Source organism: Crassostrea angulata, chromosome 3 (genome assembly GCF_025612915.1).
Source record: "Crassostrea angulata isolate pt1a10 chromosome 3, ASM2561291v2, whole genome shotgun sequence".
Taxonomy (NCBI): Eukaryota; Metazoa; Mollusca; class Bivalvia; order Ostreida; family Ostreidae; genus Magallana; species Magallana angulata.
The window spans coordinates 2,488,988-2,509,180 of record NC_069113.1 but is presented as its reverse complement, the minus strand read 5'-3'; positions in this window follow the sequence as shown (position 1 = coordinate 2,509,180).

Genomic DNA, 20,193 nt, shown 5'->3' with positions numbered 1-20,193 from the left:
CTGTATTACATTTCAAAATATTTTTCCTTTCTGAGATATGGGTGATCGAAATTTTGGACTTTTGGCCCCTAAAAACCCTAAATTACGAAACACATAATAAAATCATTACATTGCTTGGATACATAACTGTGATATAAACATATTTGCTTCTATAACATTTAACAAAATATCTCTCAGTAAAGGGCTACAGATTTAAGACTTTAGAGCCCTTTGGTCCCCTAATTTTAGGGACCAGCCCTTTTTTATTGATATCAAATAAAAGGTCATTTAATTCTGAACACATTTTGTTCAACAAGTCTTAAGAAATTCGTTACCGTTTTGGAGATATATAAGAAAGAAGGTTTTAGGGGCCGGTCCCTTATCTTCTTTTAGGGGCTGTTAACGAAATTTTGAGAGTTGAATATTGTTGAAAACGTCATTCTAAACACCTTTTCTTTTACACTGCTTATCAACATATTTTTCATTAAGGAGATATAGATGATCAAAGTTTTGAACTTCTGACCCCTACAAATCCCTAATTACGTAACATATGAGAAAGGCATTTTATTGGATTGGTACATAACAGTAAGATAAACAATTTTGCTTCTATGATTTATAACAAAATAACTCTCAGTAAAGAGCTACAAATCAAAGACTTTAAACCCAATTATGTCCCTTTTTTAGGGGCCAGCCCCTTTTTCCTGGTATTAAACGAAAGCTCTTATAAATATTAACTTTTTTGCTATACAAATTTTAACAAAATATTTTGAGAAAAGATATAAACAAAGAAAACCACAAAAAATCATGACTTTTTTATCTCTATTTTCAGATTCAGGCGAGCTTTTAGGCTCTTTGAGCTAGACATTGATGATTGCCTTAAGACATATCTTCAATCTTTCGTCTATCATCCCTGAAAATTTGAATATCTTTTACCGTTTAGGAGGAGTTCAATGGACAAGCAGACCCTAAAAAAATCACTAAATCGTCAATATCTCGGAAACGGAAATGACGTCATGAATATAAAAAATTTTCAATAAGGTTCAGATCAACCTATATTTGATCTGAAAGTTTCATAAAAATCGACCAAGCCGTTTACGAGAACTCGCGTGCACAAAATTTGTAAGAAAAAAAAGAAAAAAAATAATAACTAGACACGATCTCGTTGCGAGCAACGAGGAGGTCTTCCGTCCGATTTTTTGAATAAGGAATGGCCTTACTCTTGATCTTCGTCAACGAAACTTATCCGGAAAAGGAGGCGGAATCTATGAGTGTTATGGGTTAAAGACTATCTATCCCTTTGGTGTCCTTTATTTAAAGGATCAGCTCCTTTTCATTCATTTAGGTTAACAGATATTTTTGTGTACCGCTAATAAGTGTTTAGAAATTGGTTACCGTTTTTGAGATATCTGGGAAAAATCGTTTTAATATCCAGACCTAAAACTCCTTTAGGGTCCAGATAACAAACAATATATGGTTGTACATTGTTAAGCATATTATTTTGAGCATCTTTTGTTAAATACTGCTTTCCAGAATTTTCCTCTATTTCGAGATATTGAAGATCAAAGTGTTGGACTTCCGGACCCTTAAAATCCCTAATTACATAACATAGGAGGAAATGATTACCATGTATAGGTAAATAACCTTAGAATGAACATTATTGCTTCTATAACGTATCACAAAATATTTCACAGTAAAAAGCTATCATTAAAAGACTTAAGGCCCCCCTCAGCCCCTGATTTGAAGGGCCAGTCCCTTTTTCTTGATTTCATAAGAATGTTCTTGTCAATTCAAACACATTTTGTTCAACAAGTGTTTACAAATTTTGTACCGTTCTCGAGATATCTTGAGAGGGTCGTTTCCGGGGCCGACCCTATAACTCCTTTTAGGGACCGCATAACAAAGAAACTATGGTTGCAGATTGTTTTGCTCTATATTTTGAGCATCTTTAGTTCAATATTGCTTTTCAAAATTTTCCTCTATTTTGAAATATTGAAGATCAAAGTTTTCGACTTATGGCCCCTTAAAATCCTTAATTACGTAACAAAGGAGGAAATGATTGCCATGTGTAGGTGGATAACGTTAGAATGAACATAATTGCGTCTATAACGTATCACAAAATATTTCACAGTAAAAAGTTATCATTAAAAGACTTTAGGACCTCCTCAGCCCCTTATTTAAAGGGCCAGCTCCTTTTTCATGATTTCAAATGAAAGCTCTAATCAATTCAAACACATTTTGTTCAACAAGTGTGTACAAATTTTGTACCGTTCTCGAGATATGTTGAGAGGGTCGTTTCCGGGGCCGACCCTGTAACTCCTTTTAGGGACCGCATAACAAAGAAATTATGGTTGCAGATAGTTAAGCTTAATATTTTGAGCATCTTTTGTTCAATATTGCTTTTCAAAATTTTCCTACTTTTTGAGATATTGAGCATCAAATTTTTGGACTTTTGGCCCCTTAAAACCCCTAATTACGTAACATAGGAGGAAATGATTGCCATGTGTAGGTGGATAACGTTAGAATGAACATAATTGCTTCTATAACTTATCACAAAATATTTCGCAGTGAAAAGTTATCATTAAAAGATCTTAGAGCCCCCTCAGCCCCCTCTTTGAAGGGCCAGCCCCTTTTTATTGATGTCACATAAAAGCTCTTGACTTTATAAAGATTTTCTGTTCTACATGTTGTAACAAAATACAATCAAGGAAAGAGATATTGAAAGAAAACCACGAAAAATCACGACGCTTTTTTAACTGTAATTTTTGAGCTCGGGCGAGCTTCGGCGCTTTTGGTCACAGGAAAATATATATACCACATGTCAGATCTACAACCTTTTGTCTACAATCCCTGAAATTTTGAACTCAATATCTTAAATCGTTTAGGAGTTTACCCCTGGACAAGCCGACCCTCTGAAAATCGTTTAATTGTAAATAACTAAAAACCGGAAGTGACGTCATCATTAAAAAAAATTCCAATAAGGTTCAGATCATTATCTATCAGACCTAAAAGTTTCATGTAAATCAGTGGAGTAGTTTTCGAGAAATCGCGTACACAAAATTGGTTGGAAAAAAAAAGAAAAATAATAATAGGGAAAAAGAAACCGAACGAAAACAATAAGGTCTTCCGTTTGAAAACGGAAGACCTTAATAATAGGGAAGAAGAAACAAAGCAAAAATAATAAGGTCTTCCGTTGGAAACGGAAGACCTTAATAATAAAAAACAGTACGAAAACAATAAGGTCTTCCGCTGGAAACGGAAGACCTTAATAAGAAACTCTACGAAAACTATAAGGTCTTCCGTTGGAAATGGAAGACCTTAATTACTGGTTCTTTGAAATAGCATTTCTTTAGATTAGGATGAATGAAATGTTATGAACTTGTAATGCAATTTACAGTTATCATAAGGTTGACATATATGCTACCTTTGAAATCCTTTGATACCCACAGTTTGTGTATACATTTATATCTTTGTGTGCAGTTTTACTCAATTGAAACATGCTTTCTGGTGAGCACTCAGCTATCAAACACACTAAAAAATAAACTTTTCAATAAGCCCAGCAAAAATTATATTTAATAGAGTCACTGAGTGGCCATTTTCATAACAAAAAATAGTAAAATCATGGTCAATTTTATATACTGAATATTTTTACTTACACTGTGAATGTTTTGCATTGGTCAGAAATGCCAGTTATAAAAAAGATGTATAAATTCATCAAGGAAAATATCGATCAATAACTTTACTTGCAAAAAATATAATATTTACATAGCAGATTATTAACCTGACTATACAATATCTGCATGAGTTAGGATGATTTCTGTTGACCAATAATTACATCCTACAAATTATAAATTATTTCTGCGAGGTTTGCTTTTTCCTGCCCATAATCACCTGTTGTGTTGTGTGCGTCTTTAATTGGGCTTTGTTACTGCTGATTTTCTCTGCTTTGTTTCTTTCAAAACAAACATGAAGTGTTAGGTCTGTAGCTAAACGGGAAAATTAACGTTTCGTTATTTAACATGCATCAATTACAGTATTTCAGAGAAGGTTTCAGGCAAATGAAGTGACGCAATGAATAAAAATTTTCATTCATGAAGAATGTTTTGGTATTACATGTACATGTAGCTCTGCATCATTTTAACCCGAATTTTCCCTTTGGTAGATGATCGTTTTTTCTCAACTTTCACCTTTGATGTTTGTTTATAAACGAAGTTTAACAGATAAACTGATAACTGTAACATACATCTATCAAAAATATGAATTGCACATCAGATTAATCATCTTAATAATGCTACAATATTACGTCTATGGCCCAATATATGTACCGATATTTTCACATACATATAAAATTATCGGTACGGTGAGTGAATAGGAAATTTATGACGACTAAATTGAATAAATCTGTTGTGCAAAATAAACTTTAAGTTAATGATTTAGTATAGGATAATGACAATCTTACCTACTTTAAAAATCGCTCTCATCCCATCTTCTGCTTCTGATGACGTAAAATGTGACGTATGTGACAAAACAAATTTTAAACCGATTCCGCTTCAATTCCCGGAATGAGATTCTATTTCTTTTTTGAATTAATTTTTTTCTCATGGTTACTTATTCATTTCAAAAAGGATAATTATGTATATGTAAACATATATTTTAAAATTAATTCTTTTAACACGCATGTCAGCCAACACACATGCAGTACATGTAGCTGTGTCATTATTGTACATAAGAACCAAAATACGGCTTATACAACGTTACAAGGTTTGTAAACATGAAATCATGTTGTTTAACTTTGATTATATTAATAATATGCAAATTTTAATAAATTTTTTTATAAACACAAAAAAATTATGAAATTATTTACACAGGTTTCTTCCATATGATTCTCATATGATTACACTTGTGTTATACATATGATCATATGAAGGAATTTTCATATGTGAATCCTATGTATATTGCTTCATATGATCCACATTTGAGTGTTCATATGATTCTCATATGATCCGCCACATATGATACTCATATGATTCGATATGCATATGATACACATATGATTATCATATGATTCTCACATGAAAGGCAATACATATGAGAATAATATGTGGCGAAATTGCCTATGAGTGAAAATTTAGTACGTATACAAAATTGTAACATTTTAAGGGCCAATAAAAACATGCATGTCAATATGTCACTTTGTTGCAATAATAAAAAGAAAACACTACAACAGCAACAAAACCTAAGAGTTTATTTTCCCACATAAGCGAATCAATTAAACCAAGGTACATATATTATACTTATTAAATCGCCACTTTACCTAATTATGTCTTCAAGTAAATACTTTATTATAAATACAAATATAAGTAATATGATTCACGATACATTGATGATATTGATATCATCATATCATATTGCAACACATATACATCCACACTTATACACGAACCCTCCAATACACACACATTAATTTCAAAATAAAATCAAAATAGGAAGGAAATGAAAAATACTCAGATTTAAAAAAGACACAAACGGATATCAGTCAAAATAACTTTGAACTCTTTTCATTCTTGATAGATTTTACATAAAAATAAGCATACACATGACAAACAAAACAAAGTATTTATGACTTCAAATACTCAGGATTGCTAGTTCGGGTAAAGATTTTCGAATTTCAATGACTTGATGCACAGGCAAATCCGGACTAATTCAACGTCCACAGTTCACAGTTTTAAATTCTAAGTCCTGCACTACAAAAATTAAAAGTGCCATAAATGAAAGATTTCTTCACCACAGGCTTATTTTAGATTAGAGAAAAGGAGAAAAATAGTATATATGCTCCATGCTTTTAACATGATTATCATTTCATAATATTATAATAATTTATTAACGACATCAAAACAGGATTGATATATATATATATATATATATATATATATATATATATATATATATATATATATATATATATATATATATATAAATATATATTGTTATGATGATCAGCTGTTTTGTGTTTATGTTTATGTGTGACGTCATAGCGCGCGACTGGATGTGTAGTGTCGTCTGCGAGGTTAGAGAGACGCCAGGGATCGGTGAGAAAAGACGTTGAGGAATCCTCGGTAATTCGGCCATGCCGTGCAGGATCTAGATATAACTGTGACTATTGGACCGTCTTTTATTTTCTGTGAACTGTGATCCGTCTGTTAACTGTGATCTTCTTGGGAACTGTGATTCGTCCGTGTGCGCGTATCGTCCCGTAAAATTTCACCGTCCTGTCGCCATTCAATCAGCTGAGTATCTGTGAAACTTTGTTAAGATTATTTGATTCTGTATTTGTTTATCGTTTGTGTGTTTTGATATATGTGTAATCTATTATTAAATGTGTAAACGTTAATCGTTTTGACTGGTGTCTTTTGTAAGTGTAGCTATATTTAGAATTGGGGAAAGTTTTGGGCTAATTTAAGATTTCTAGTTCGGCGCACGTTACAAATTGGGGGCTCGTCCGGGATATCGAACATTCGGCATTTTATTTGGTAAATACTAAAAGGGGTCGATATCTCGAATATTTTTATTAACTTTGTATAATTTGTTGAAATATTTTTGTAAACGCCAGTCAAAATGGTTTTTAGCGTATAGGATTTTTTGAAATCTCCTGACGCAAGCAGACTTCAACATCTTACAAAAGATGAACTGTTTTTGTTTGTAACAAAGTTTGGATTGAATGTGAAACGTAGTTCTAGAAAAGCAGAGATAAGAAATGTTGTTGTGCAGTATTTGGTAGAAGAAGGGATTTTAGAGTCAAGTGCTATGTCATTAGTTGTTGAAGTAGAAAAGCCTGTGAAAAAAGATTATGAATTTGAGTTGCAATTTAAACAATAAGAGATAGAGCAAGAGCGAGAAAGACGTGCATATGAAAGGGAAAAATTTGAACAAGAGAGGTTGATTAGAGAACAGGAGAGATTGGCCAGAGAACAAGAGAGAGAGAGTATGAAAAAGAGAGAAGTGAAAGAGAACATGAGCATGCATTGTCAATGAAGCAATTAGAATTTGACACTCAAAGATTGAAAAGAGAAGAAGCTGAGGCAAATGCTAGATCTAAACCTGACTTTGATGTCGCAAAAAATATAAGACTTGTTCCTAAATTTCAAGAGAAAGACGTTGACAAGTACTTTATTCATTTTGAGAAAATGGCACAAAATCTAAATTGGCCTAAAGAAATATGGCCACTTTTGCTTCAAAGTACATTTATCGGAAAGCTCGTGAAATTTATGGGGCATTGTCACTGCACCAAAGTTCAGATTATGATATTATCAAAGAGAATGTCTTAAAAGCATATGAACTTGTGCAAGAAGCTTATAGACAAAAGTTTCGCAACTATAAGAAATTCAATGAACAGACTCATGTTGAATTTTCTCGAGAAAAACAGAATTTGTTTGAAAGATGGTGCTCATCTAAGCATGTGGGTTCAAACTTTGAAAAGTTAAAGCAAATTATTTTGATTGAAGAATTCAAAAATTGCATTCATCCAGAAATTAGAACATATTTAGATGAACAAAAAGTTGAAAACTTGGAGCAGGCTGCTACTGCAGCTGATGATTATGCACTAACTCATAAAGGGTCATTTACAAAACAGAGAAATTCAAATAATGATAATTCTCGCGGGCGACCAGAAAATTCACAGGTAACACTTGGTTCGAAATCAACTTCATCCGAGCAAGTGAAAGTCACTGACAAGAATGACATGACTACCAAGTCAGGTCCTATATGTAATTATTGTAAGAGAAAAGGCCATATTAAACCAGAATGTTGGGCATTACAGAGAAAGAAATTTAATTCTGATAATCCCAGTCCCAGTGCCCTTACTTCTGTACAAGGTAAGTTTGTCTGTAGCAAGTTTGAAAACCCCCAAGTAAAGTCTGAATCTGATATTCTTAGGGAGGAATTTATACCATTTGTGTTTGATGGTTTTGTGTCTTTAGATGGTACTGACTTGCACCCTATTAAAATTTTGAGGGACACAGGTGCTTCTCAGTCTTTGTTTCTAGAGGGCGTGCTGCCACTGTCTGAGAAATCGTATTCTGGTTCCGATGTGTTGATTCAGGGTGTAGAGTTGGGATTTGTGAAAGTTCCTCTTCATGAGATAGGTTTAAGATCAGATTTAGTGTCTGGAAATGTAGTAGTTGGGGTTAGACCTTTACCTGTTAAGGGTGTATCTCTTCTGTTAGGAAATGATTTGGCAGGGGGCAAGGTTGTTCCTGATCCAGTTGTTTGTAACAGGCCTAGTATAATAGGGGAGGAGGAGAATAAAGAGTTATTTCCTTCTTGTGCAGTCACTAGAGCCATGGCTAATAAACTTAGAGATCCTGTTCTGAAGATAAGTCGGGAGGGGTTAGATAAGGGAAATGACTTAAATATTGGTCTAAATGAGACATTTATGTCCAATTTGTTGAAATCAGAAAGTCATACTTCCTCTAAGAACCAACATCAGCATGCATCTAAGGATGATGTGTTGGGTTTACATGAAATGTTTGATAAGACACCTCTTACTAGGGATAGGCTGATATCTGAGCAAGAATCAGATTTAGAAACTAAAGGTCTAAGTACCCAGGTCTTGTCTCCTGAGGAGGCAGAAAAGGTCCCTATTTGTTATTATAAGAATCAAGGTGTTCTTATGAGAAAATGGCGTCCTCGTGATGCTCCTGTAGATCATGAGTGGCAAGTCCACCATCAGATAGTAGTACCTAGGGCATACAGGCAAACAGTCATAGGTCTCGCTCATGACACGCCTATGTCAGGTCACTTGGGCAATAAGAAAACTTACTGTAGGGTTTTGGCTCATTTTTTTTGGCCTAAGATGAGAAAGGATGTAGTTGAGTACTGTAGGTCCTGTCATGTGTGCCAAGTTGTAGGGAAACCCAATCAAAAAATCCCTCCTGCTCCTTTAATTCCAATCCCTGCTTTTGATGAACCCTTCACCAAGGTCATTATAGACTGTGTAGGCCCATTACCCAAAACTAAGGTAGGTAATCAGTACCTGTTGACAATCATGTGTGCATCTACACGATTCCCTGAAGCAATTCCTTTGCGCAATATTAAGTCAAGAACAATTGTGAATGCTTTGACAAAGTTTTTCACCAATGTAGGGCTACCCCTATCAGTACAGTCGGATCAAGGATCTAACTTTACATCCCAAGTCTTTAAACAAGTCATGTGTGAGTTAGGTATCAAACATCACACTTCAAGTGCATATCACCCAGAATCCCAGGGGGCTCTTGAAAGGTTTCATCAAACCTTAAAGACTATGATGCGTACATATTGTTTGTCAAATGAGAAAGATTGGGACCAGGGGATCCCCTATCTATTATTTGCTGTTAGGGATGCTAAGGTGGCAGGGGACAGTTTTTTTGATCCAATTCATTGTAGCCAAGGGATGCATGTCTTTGGAACTCTGTAACTAGAGTTTCCTCAGTTCCCATTCAGCACAAATACCTTTAATTCACTCTTTATAAGGCCAATCACCAATTTCTGAAGAAAATTGCTAATCAAAACCTGTAAAATTCTCTACATACTGGTTTTTATGAGATTTTGACCCTTTCATATTTTGCTAATTTTTCATGATTTTTCAGCTTTTTAGACCTCCCCCAGCTAATTCCCTGCAGAGGGTTGACCTTCCGTACCGCGTGCATGCTGCACTATCACATGTCAGAAACTTACCTGTGTATAGTTTACAATGTCCCATCCACCTACTTTTCGTGTTATTTTACCTCCCGTCTGTAACTTGCAATTTCACTGTGTAAAGTCAGCACAACAGTCAAAGCCGCAGGTTTCGCATTTTACTTCTGATTCTCATGTACCTAACATAAGGGGCCTACATATTGCATATCAATTTCAACAAGAGACACCCCTCTAACGAATGATATTCATTAAAAATCATTTCATGAATTTTAGCAACACTCATAAGCCTTCAAGTACAGCAACTCTCAATTTTACAAAAATATTGACGGGTACTTTATTCGAAACTGTCCCTTGCTACCTTTAACATACACTCACATTCTCTGAAAAGTCATCTTGTCTTAAAATCACAAAGCTTATGCTATTCTGAAAAAAAGTACACCACATTTTGCCAATTCCATTGAGGTTTAAGAAAAATATGGCCATTTAAGTGAACCCACCATTTCCACTTTCCTCTATTTAACACAGATTCACAGGGCTCTCCATAAATAAAGCATCTTTACCTAATCTTTTAGAGGTCAACTGTTGATCAACCTCCTTAAATAAGAAACCTTATTGAATACTACATGCATCTGCTTGATATTATCATGATTAAAGCATCACATCACTTAGAAATCCCTTTACATGTATACCCTCCCCCTATCTTTTGATTTTCACAAGAAGCATTAGTTTGAACACTTTAACCTAATATTATGAAACTTGTGGCAGTTTCCTTGAGTCATTTCTTACACATATTTGAAAACAACCATCACTGATATTTAAAATTGATCTTTTTTGGTAAATGGATGATTTGTAGCATTTTTATTCACAAAAAGTCATGTCGCCCTACATGTGATTTCTTGTTTTCATGAAAAACTAAGCCTATAATCATATTTAGTGGATATCTTATATATTCTGGTTTCTAGTCTCCTTTTAACTTTGCTAAATTAGTAAGACCTACAAGTGTGACATGTGCGTTTAATTAAAATGAAATTCAAACACACCGGGGTACCTGGGGAGGGATGAAAATTCCATGAAAAAGGTTCAAATTTTACATGTTTTTCTACATTTTTGATGCATATATACAATAAAAGGGTAAACATATGTTGTTTTTCGTTCATTTCAAGAGTAATCATCATAGCAGATGTTATTTCAAGGTCAAATGTACAGTTACATATCCTACATGTAATGGTAATGGAGTCCATTGGAAAGAGGGGGTGGCTTTTTCAATTCTGTAAATACATCTAAAATACCATTTTTTGATAGGAAGGAGCAAAAACTTGAGTTTTTTGACATATGGTATACTTTGATAACTGCATTTGTCTACATGTAAAGTTCATTTGAAATAAAAATATGCTGTTTTAAAAAAATTGGGTGATATAAGTCAGGTGGACTAATGTTATTTCATAAAATCAGACAGCAAAATGGCTGCAAATTCATGAATTTAATGATTTAATTGATAAAAACTGTTTTAAAGTATTTATTCTTATCTCAGTAATTAACTTAAGCCTATTAATTGTCATCAGGATAGGAAATGCCTACTCTCTAAGCCAATTTACTCTAGTGGTGGTCATTCTACACATTTAAGAGGGATTTACTCCCCTTGAATATTTTAGCTAATAAATGATGTTATGACATCTATAGCGAAGAAAATCATCCATTTTCACAAAATGTATTACTTATGGTACAAAATCCACTCAAAATTACACTTAAAGGAGAAATATGAAAATACCATGTAGTCTTGAAGGTGGCAGGGGACAGTTTTTTTGATCCAATTCATTGTAGCCAAGGGATGCATGTCTTTGGAACTCTGTAACTAGAGTTTCCTCAGTTCCCATTCAGCACAAATACCTTTAATTCACTCTTTATAAGGCCAATCACCAATTTCTGAAGAAAATTGCTAATCAAAACCTGTAAAATTCTCTACATACTGGTTTTTATGAGATTTTGACCCTTTCATATTTTGCTAATTTTTCATGATTTTTCAGCTTTTTAGACCACCCCCAGCTAATTCCCTGCAGAGGGTTGACCTTCCGTACCGCGTGCATGCTGCACTATCACATGTCAGAAACTTACCGGTGTATAGTTTACAATGTCCCATCCACCTACTTTTCGTGTTATTTTACCTCCCGTCTGTAACTTGCAATTTCACTGTGTAAAGTCAGCACAACAGTCAAAGCCGCAGGTTTCGCATTTTACTTCTGATTCTCATGTACCTAACATAAGGGGCCTACATATTGCATATCAATTTCAACAAGAGACACCCCTCTAACGAATGATATTCATTAAAAATCATTTCATGAATTTTAGCAACACTCATAAGCCTTCAAGTACAGCAACTCTCAATTTTACAAAAATATTGACGGGTACTTTATTCGAAACTGTCCCTTGCTACCTAAACAAGAGTCCTTGGGTTTTAGTCCCTTTGAACTTGTATATGGTCACACTGTGCGTGGCCCATTAAAACTCTTAAAAGAGAAGTGGTTAGGTCCAGAAACTGAGACAAGTCTGTTAGATTATGTGTCTAAATTCAAAGAGAGAATTTCTCAAGCATGGACCATGGCAAGAGAGAATCTAAAGGTAAGTCAGACAAAAATGAAAACTTGGTATGACAAGCATAGTAAATCTAGAGTTTTTAAGTCTGGAGACAAAGTCCTTGTCTTATTACCCATTCCAGGTCAACCATTGCGTGCTAAGTATTTTGGCCCATTTGAGGTCGAGCAAAAGGTCAATGATGTTAATTACATCATCAAAACTCCAGGTCGACGCAAGAGCAAACAGCTCTGCCACATTAACATGATTAAACAATATCATGACAGACAAGATCCACATTATTGCAAGTCAGAACAAGTAGTTACATCAAACTCTTCAATTACATATACTACAAATCAGAACTGGTGCCATGATCAGTCTACACCAAAGTTGAAGAACTCTGACATTTTAGCTAATCTAAAGCTAAAACTTGCTCACTTAGATGACACTGAAAGATTGAAGCTTACAAATCTTATACAAGAATTTTCAGACTTGTTCCCTGATGTACCCCAAAAGACAAATTTGGTATATCATGATGTAGATGTTGGAGATTCATCTCCCATTAAACAGCATCCTTATAGAATGAACCCTGTGAAACAAGAACATTGTCATTCAGAAATAGCTTACATGTTAGAACATGACATAATTGAACATAGCAATAGTCCTTGGAGTTCCCCTTGTATTCTTGTTCCCAAGCCAGATGGTTCATTTCGGTTTTGCACTGACTTCCGCAAGGTAAATGCAGTAACAAAGACAGATTCTTACCCTATACCTCGAACTGAGGATTGCATTGACAAGATTGGTTGTGCCAAATATGTAAGTAAGTTCGACCTTTTAAAAGGGTATTGGCAGGTCCCGTTAACTGAGAGGGCTAAGGAGATTTCTGCTTTCGTTACTCCCAAAGGTTTTTATCAATATAAGGTCATGCCTTTTGGTATGAAGAATGCGCCTGCGACCTTTCAAAGAATGATTAATCATTTGATTTGTGATCTGAATGAGAGTGAAGCGTATATTGATGATGTGATTGTGCATAGTGATACTTTTGAAGAACATTTGTTACATATTCGAGCATTGTTTGTGAAATTGTCAGATGCAAATTTAACTGTTAGTCTTGTGAAAACAGAATTCTGCCATGCTATTGTAGAATACCTTGGTCATGTTGTAGGTAATGACCATGTAAAGCCTGTTCTTGCAAAGGTTGATGCAATTGTAAAATTTCCAGTACCGCAATGTAAAAAAGAACTGATGAGATTCCTTGGAATGGCGGGATATTATAGGAAGTTTTGCCCCAATTTTTCAACTATTGCAAACCCATTGACTTGTCTTTTGAAAAAGAGTTCTAAATTTATTTGGAATGAAGCATGCCAGCAGGCATTTGAACAAATCAAAGCCATTCTTATGGTCTCTCCAGTTCTTTCATCACCAAATTTTGACAAAGAATTTGTGTTACAAATTGATGCAAGTGATGTGGGATGTGGTGCTGTATTGTTACAAGAGGATGAAGATGATGTTTGTCATCCTGTAGCATATTTTTCTAAAAAGTTTTCTAAATGTCAGCATAACTATTCAACTGTTGAAAAAGAATGCCTTTCTATGTTATTAGCATTGCAACACTTTGATGTATATTTATATTCGTCTGCTCATCCAGTAGTTGTTTTTACTGATCACAACCCTCTCACCTTTGTGAACAAAATGAGAAATAAAAATCAGAGATTGATGAGATGGAGTTTAGAACTGCAAGAGCATACCATTGTGATTAAACATATTAAAGGAAAAGAAAATATTATTGCTGATGCTTTGTAAAGAATTGTTGTAGATTGAAATTTTATTGTGTAACATTTTTTGTGTGTGTACTTTCTAATGTGTAAAAGTTTTCGTTTACTCAAACTTTTCTTTAAGGGGGGAGATGTTATGATGATCAGCTGTTTTGTGTTTATGATTATGTGTGACATCATAGCGCGCGACTGGATGTGTAGTGTCGTCTGCGAGGTTAGAGAGACGCCAGGGATCGGTGAGAAAAGACGTTGAGGAATCCTCGGTAATTCGGCCATGCCGTGCGGGATCTAGATATAACTGTGACTATTGGACCGTCTTTTATTTTCTGTGAACTGTGATCCGTCTGTTAACTGTGATCTTCTTGGGAACTGTGATTCGTCCGTGTGCGCGTATCGTCCCCTAAAACTACACCGTCCTGTCGCCATTCAATCAGCTGAGTATCTGTGAAACTTTGTTAAGATTATTTGATTCTGTATTTGTTTATCGTTTGTGTGTTTTGATATATGTGTAATCTATTAATTAATGTGTAAACGTTAATCGTTTTGACTGGTGTCTTTTGTAAATGTAGCTATATTTAGAATTGGGGAAAGTTTTGGGCTAATTTTAGATTTCTAGTTCGGCGCACGTTACAAATTGGGGGCTCGTCCGGGATATCGAACATTCGGCATTTTATATGGTAAATACTAAAAGGGGTCGATATCTCGAATATTTTTATTAACTTTGTATAATTTGTTGAAATATTTTTGTAAACGCCAGTCAAAATGGTTTTTAGCGTAGAGGATTTTTTGAAATCTCCTGACGCAAGCAGACTTCAACATCTTACAAAAGATGAACTGTTTTTGTTTGTAACAAAGTTTGGATTGAATGTGAAACGTAGTTCTAGAAAAGCAGAGATAAGAAATGTTGTTGTGCAGTATTTGGTAGAAGAAGGGATTTTAGAGTCAAGTGCTATGTCATTAGTTGTTGAAGTAGAAAAGCCTGTGAAAAAAGATTATGAATTTGAGTTGCAATTTAAACAATTAGAGATAGAGCAAGAGCGAGAAAGACGTGCATATGAAAGGGAAAAATTTGAACAAGAGAGGTTGATTAGAGAACAGGAGAGATTGGCCAGAGAACAAGAGAGAGAGTATGAAAAAGAGAGAAGTGAAAGAGAACATGAGCATGCATTGTCAATGAAGCAATTAGAATTTGACACTCAAAGATTGAAAAGAGAAGAAGCTGAGGCAAATGCTAGATCTAAACCTGACTTTGATGTCGCAAAAAATATAAGACTTGTTCCTAAATTTCAAGAGAAAGACGTTGACAAGTACTTTATTCATTTTGAGAAAGTGGCACAAAATCTAAATTGGCCTAAAGAAATATGGCCACTTTTGCTTCAAAGTACATTTATCGGAAAATCTCGTGAAATTTATGGGGCATTGTCACTGCACCAAAGTTCAGATTATGATATTATCAAAGAGAATGTCTTAAAAGCATATGAACTTGTGCCAGAAGCTTATAGACAAAAGTTTCGCAACTATAAGAAATTCAATGAACAGACTCATGTTGAATTTTCTCGAGAAAAACAGAATTTGTTTGAAAGATGGTGCTCATCTAAGCATGTGGGTTCAAACTTTGAAAAGTTAAAGCAAATTATTTTGATTGAAGAATTCAAAAATTGCATTCATCCAGAAATTAGAACATATTTAGATGAACAAAAAGTTGAAAACTTGGAGCAGGCTGCTACTGCAGCTGATGATTATGCACTAACTCATAAAGGGTCATTTACAAAACAGAGAAATTCAAATAATGATAATTCTCGCGGGCGACCAGAAAATTCACAGGTAACACTTGGTTCGAAATCAACTTCATCCGAGCAAGTGAAAGTCACTGACAAGAATGACATGACTACCAAGTCAGGTCCTATATGTAATTATTGTAAGAGAAAAGGCCATATTAAATCAGAATGTTGGGCATTACAGAGAAAGAAATTTAATTCTGATAATCCCAGTCCCAGTGCCCTTACTTCTGTACAAGGTAAGTTTGTCTGTAGCAAGTTTGAAAACCCCCAAGTAAAGTCTGAATCTAATATTCTTAGGGAGGAATTTATACCATTTGTGTTTGATGGTTTTGTGTCTTTAGATGGTACTGACTTGCACCCTATTAAAATTTTGAGGGACACAGGTGCTTCTCAGTCTTTGTTTCTAGGGGGCGTGCTGCCACTGTCTGAGAAATCGTATTCTGGTTCCGATGTGTTGATTCAGGGTGTAGAGTTGGGATTTGTGAAAGTTCCTCTTCATGACATAGGTTTAAGATCAGATTTAGTCTCTGGAAATGTAGTAGTTGGGGTTAGACCTACTTTACCTGTTAAGGGTGTATCTCTTCTGTTAGGAAATGATTTGGCAGGGGGCAAGGTTGTTCCTGATCCAGTTGTTTGTAACAGGCCTAGTATAATAGGGGAGGAGGAGAATAAAGAGTTATTTCCTTCTTGTGCAGTCACTAGAGCCATGGCTAATAAACTTAGAGATCCTGATCTGAAGATAAGTCGGGAGGGGTTAGATAAGGGAAATGACTTAAATATTGGTCTAAATGAGACATTTATGTCCAATTTGTTGAAATCAGAAAGTCATACTTCCTCTAAGAACCAACATCAGCATGCATCTAAGGATGATGTGTTGGGTTTACATGAAATGTTTGATAAGACACCTCTTACTAGGGATAGGCTGATATCTGAGCAAGAATCAGATTTAGAAACTAAAGGTCTAAGTACCCAGGTCTTATCTCCTGAGGAGGCAGAAAAGGTCCCTGTTTGTTATTATAAGAATCAAGGTGTTCTTATGAGAAAATGGCGTCCCCTTTATGCTCCTGTAGATCATGAGTGGCAAGTCCACCATCAGATAGTAGTACCTAGGGCATACAGGCAAACAGTCATAGGTCTCGCTCATGACACGCCTATGTCAGGTCACTTGGGCATTAAGAAAACTTACTGTAGGGTTTTGGCTCATTTTTTTTTGGCCTAAGATGAGAAAGGATGTAGTTGAGTACTGTAGGTCCTGTCATGTGTGACAAGTTGTAGGGAAACCCATTCAAAAAATCCCTCCTGCTCCTTTAATTCCAATCCCTGCTTTTGATGAACCCTTCACCAAGGTCATTATAGACTGTGTAGGCCCATTACCCAAAACTAAGGTAGGTAATCAGTACCGTTGACAATCATGTGTGCATCTACACGATTCCCTGAAGCAATTCCTTTGCGCAATATTAAGTCAAGAACAATTGTGAATGCTTTGACAAAGTTTTTCACCAATGTAGGGCTACCCCTATCAGTACAGTCGGATCAAGGATCTAACTTTACATCCCAAGTCTTTAAACAAGTCATGTGTGAGTTAGGTATCAAACATCACACTTCAAGTGCATATCACCCAGAATCCCAGGGGGCTCTTGAAAGGTTTCATCAAACCTTAAAGACTATGATGCGTACATATTGTTTGTCAAATGAGAAAGATTGGGACCAGGGGATCCCCTATCTATTATTTGCTGTTAGGGATGCTAAACAAGAGTCCTTGGGTTTTAGTCCCTTTGAACTTGTATATGGTCACACTGTGCGTGGCCCATTAAAACTCTTAAAAGAGAAGTGGTTAGGTCCAGAAACTGAGACAAGTCTGTTAGATTATGTGTCTAAATTCAAAGAGAGAATTTCTCAAGCATGGACCATGGCAAGAGAGAATCTAAAGGTAAGTCAGACAAAAATGAAAACTTGGTATGACAAGCATAGTAAATCTAGAGTTTTTAAGTCTGGAGACAAAGTCCTTGTCTTATTACCCATTCCAGGTCAACCATTGCGTGCTAAGTATTTTGGCCCATTTGAGGTCGAGCAAAAGGTCAATGATATTAATTACATCATCAAAACTCCAGGTCGACGCAAGAGCAAACAGCTCTGCCACATTAACATGATTAAACAATATCATGACAGTCAAGATCCACATTATTGCAAGTCAGAACAAGTAGTTGCATCAAACTCTTCAATTACATATACTACAAATCAGAACTGGTGCCATGATCAGTCTACACCAAAGTTGAAGAACTCTGACATTTTAGCTAATCTAAAGCTAAAACTTGCTCACTTAGATGACACTGAAAGATTGAAGCTTACAAATCTTATACAAGAATTTTCAGACTTGTTCCCTGATGTACCCCAAAAGACAAATTTGGTATATCATGATGTAGATGTTGGAGATTCATCTCCCATTAAACAGCATCCTTATAGAATGAACCCTGTGAAACAAGAACATTGTCATTCAGAAATAGCTAACATGTTAGAACATGACATAATTGAACATAGCAATAGTCCTTGGAGTTCCCCTTGTATTCTTGTTCCCAAGCCAGATGGTTCATTTCGGTTTTGCACTGACTTCCGCAAGGTAAATGCAGTAACAAAGACAGCAATTGTCCTTGGAGTTCCCCTTGTATTCTTGTTCCCAAGCCAGATGGTTCATTTCGGTTTTGCACTGACTTCCGCAAGGTAAATGCAGTAACAAAGACAGATTCTTACCCTATACCTCGAATTGAGGATTGCATTTACAAGATTGGTTGTGCCAAATATGTAAGTAAGTTCGACCTTTTAAAAGGGTATTGGCAGGTCCCGTTAACTGAGAGGGCTAAGGAGATTTCTGCTTTCGTTACTCCCAAAGGTTTTTATCAATATAAGGTCATGCCTTTTGGTATGAAGAATGCGCCTGCGACCTTTCAAAGAATGATTAATCATTTGATTTGTGATCTGAATGAGAGTGAAGCGTATATTGATGATGTGATTGTGCATAGTGATACTTTTGAAGAACATTTGTTACATATTCGAGCATTGTTTGTGAAATTGTCAGATGCAAATTTAACTGTTAGTCTTGTGAAAACAGAATTCTGCCATGCTATTGTAGAATACCTTGGTCATGTTGTAGGTAATGACCATGTAAAGCCTGTTCTTGCAAAGATTGATGCAATTGTAAAATTTCCAGTACCGCAATGTAAAAAAGAACTGATGAGATTCCTTGGAATGGCGGGATATTTTAGGAAGTTTTGCCCCAATTTTTCAACTATTGCAAACCCATTGACTTGTCTTTTGAAAAAGAGTTCTAAATTTACTTGGAATGAAGCATGCCAGCAGGCATTTGAACAAATCAAAGCGATTCTTATGGTCTCTCCAGTTCTTTCATCACCAAATTTTGACAAAGAATTTGTGTTACAAATTGATGCAAGTGATGTGGGATGTGGTGCTGTATTGTTACAAGAGGATGAAGATGATGTTTGTCATCCTGTAGCATATTTTTCTAAAAAGTTTTCTAAATGTCAGCATAACTATTCAACTGTTGAAAAAGAATGCCTTTCTATGTTATTAGCATTGCAACACTTTGATGTATATTTATATTCGTCTGCTCATCCAGTAGTTGTTTTTACTGATCACAACCCTCTCACCTTTGTGAACAAAATGAGAAATAAAAATCAGAATTTGATGAGATGGAGTTTAGAACTGCAAGAGCATAACATTGTGATTAAACATATTAAAGGAAAAGAAAATATTATTGCTGATGCTTTGTCAAGAATTGTTGTGGATTGAAATTTTATTGTGGAACATTTTTTGTGTGTGTACTTTCTAATGTGTAAAAGTTTTCGTTTACTCAAACTTTTCTTTAAGGGGGGGAGATGTTATGATGATCAGCTGTTTTGTGTTTATGTTTATGTGTGACGTCATAGCGCGCGACTGGATGTGTAGTGTTGTCTGCGAGGTTAGAGAGACGCCAGGGATCGGTGAGAAAAGACGTTGAGGAATCCTCGGTAATTCGGCCATGCCGTGCGGGATCTAGATATAACTGTGACTATTGGACCGTCTTTTATTTTCTGTGAACTGTGATCCGTCTGTTAACTGTGATCTTCTTGGGAACTGTGATTCGTCCGTGTGCGCGTATCGTCCCGTAAAACTACACCGTCCTGTCGCCATTCAATCAGCTGAGTATCTGTGAAACTTTGTTAAGATTATTTGATTCTGTATTTGTTTATCGTTTGTGTGTTTTGATATATGTGTAATCTATTATTAAATGTGTAAACGTTAATCGTTTTGACTGGTGTCTTTTGTAAGTGTAGCTATATTTAGAATTGGGGAAAGTTTTGGGCTAATTTTAGATTTCTAGTTCGGCGCACGTTACAATATATATATATATATATATATATATATAT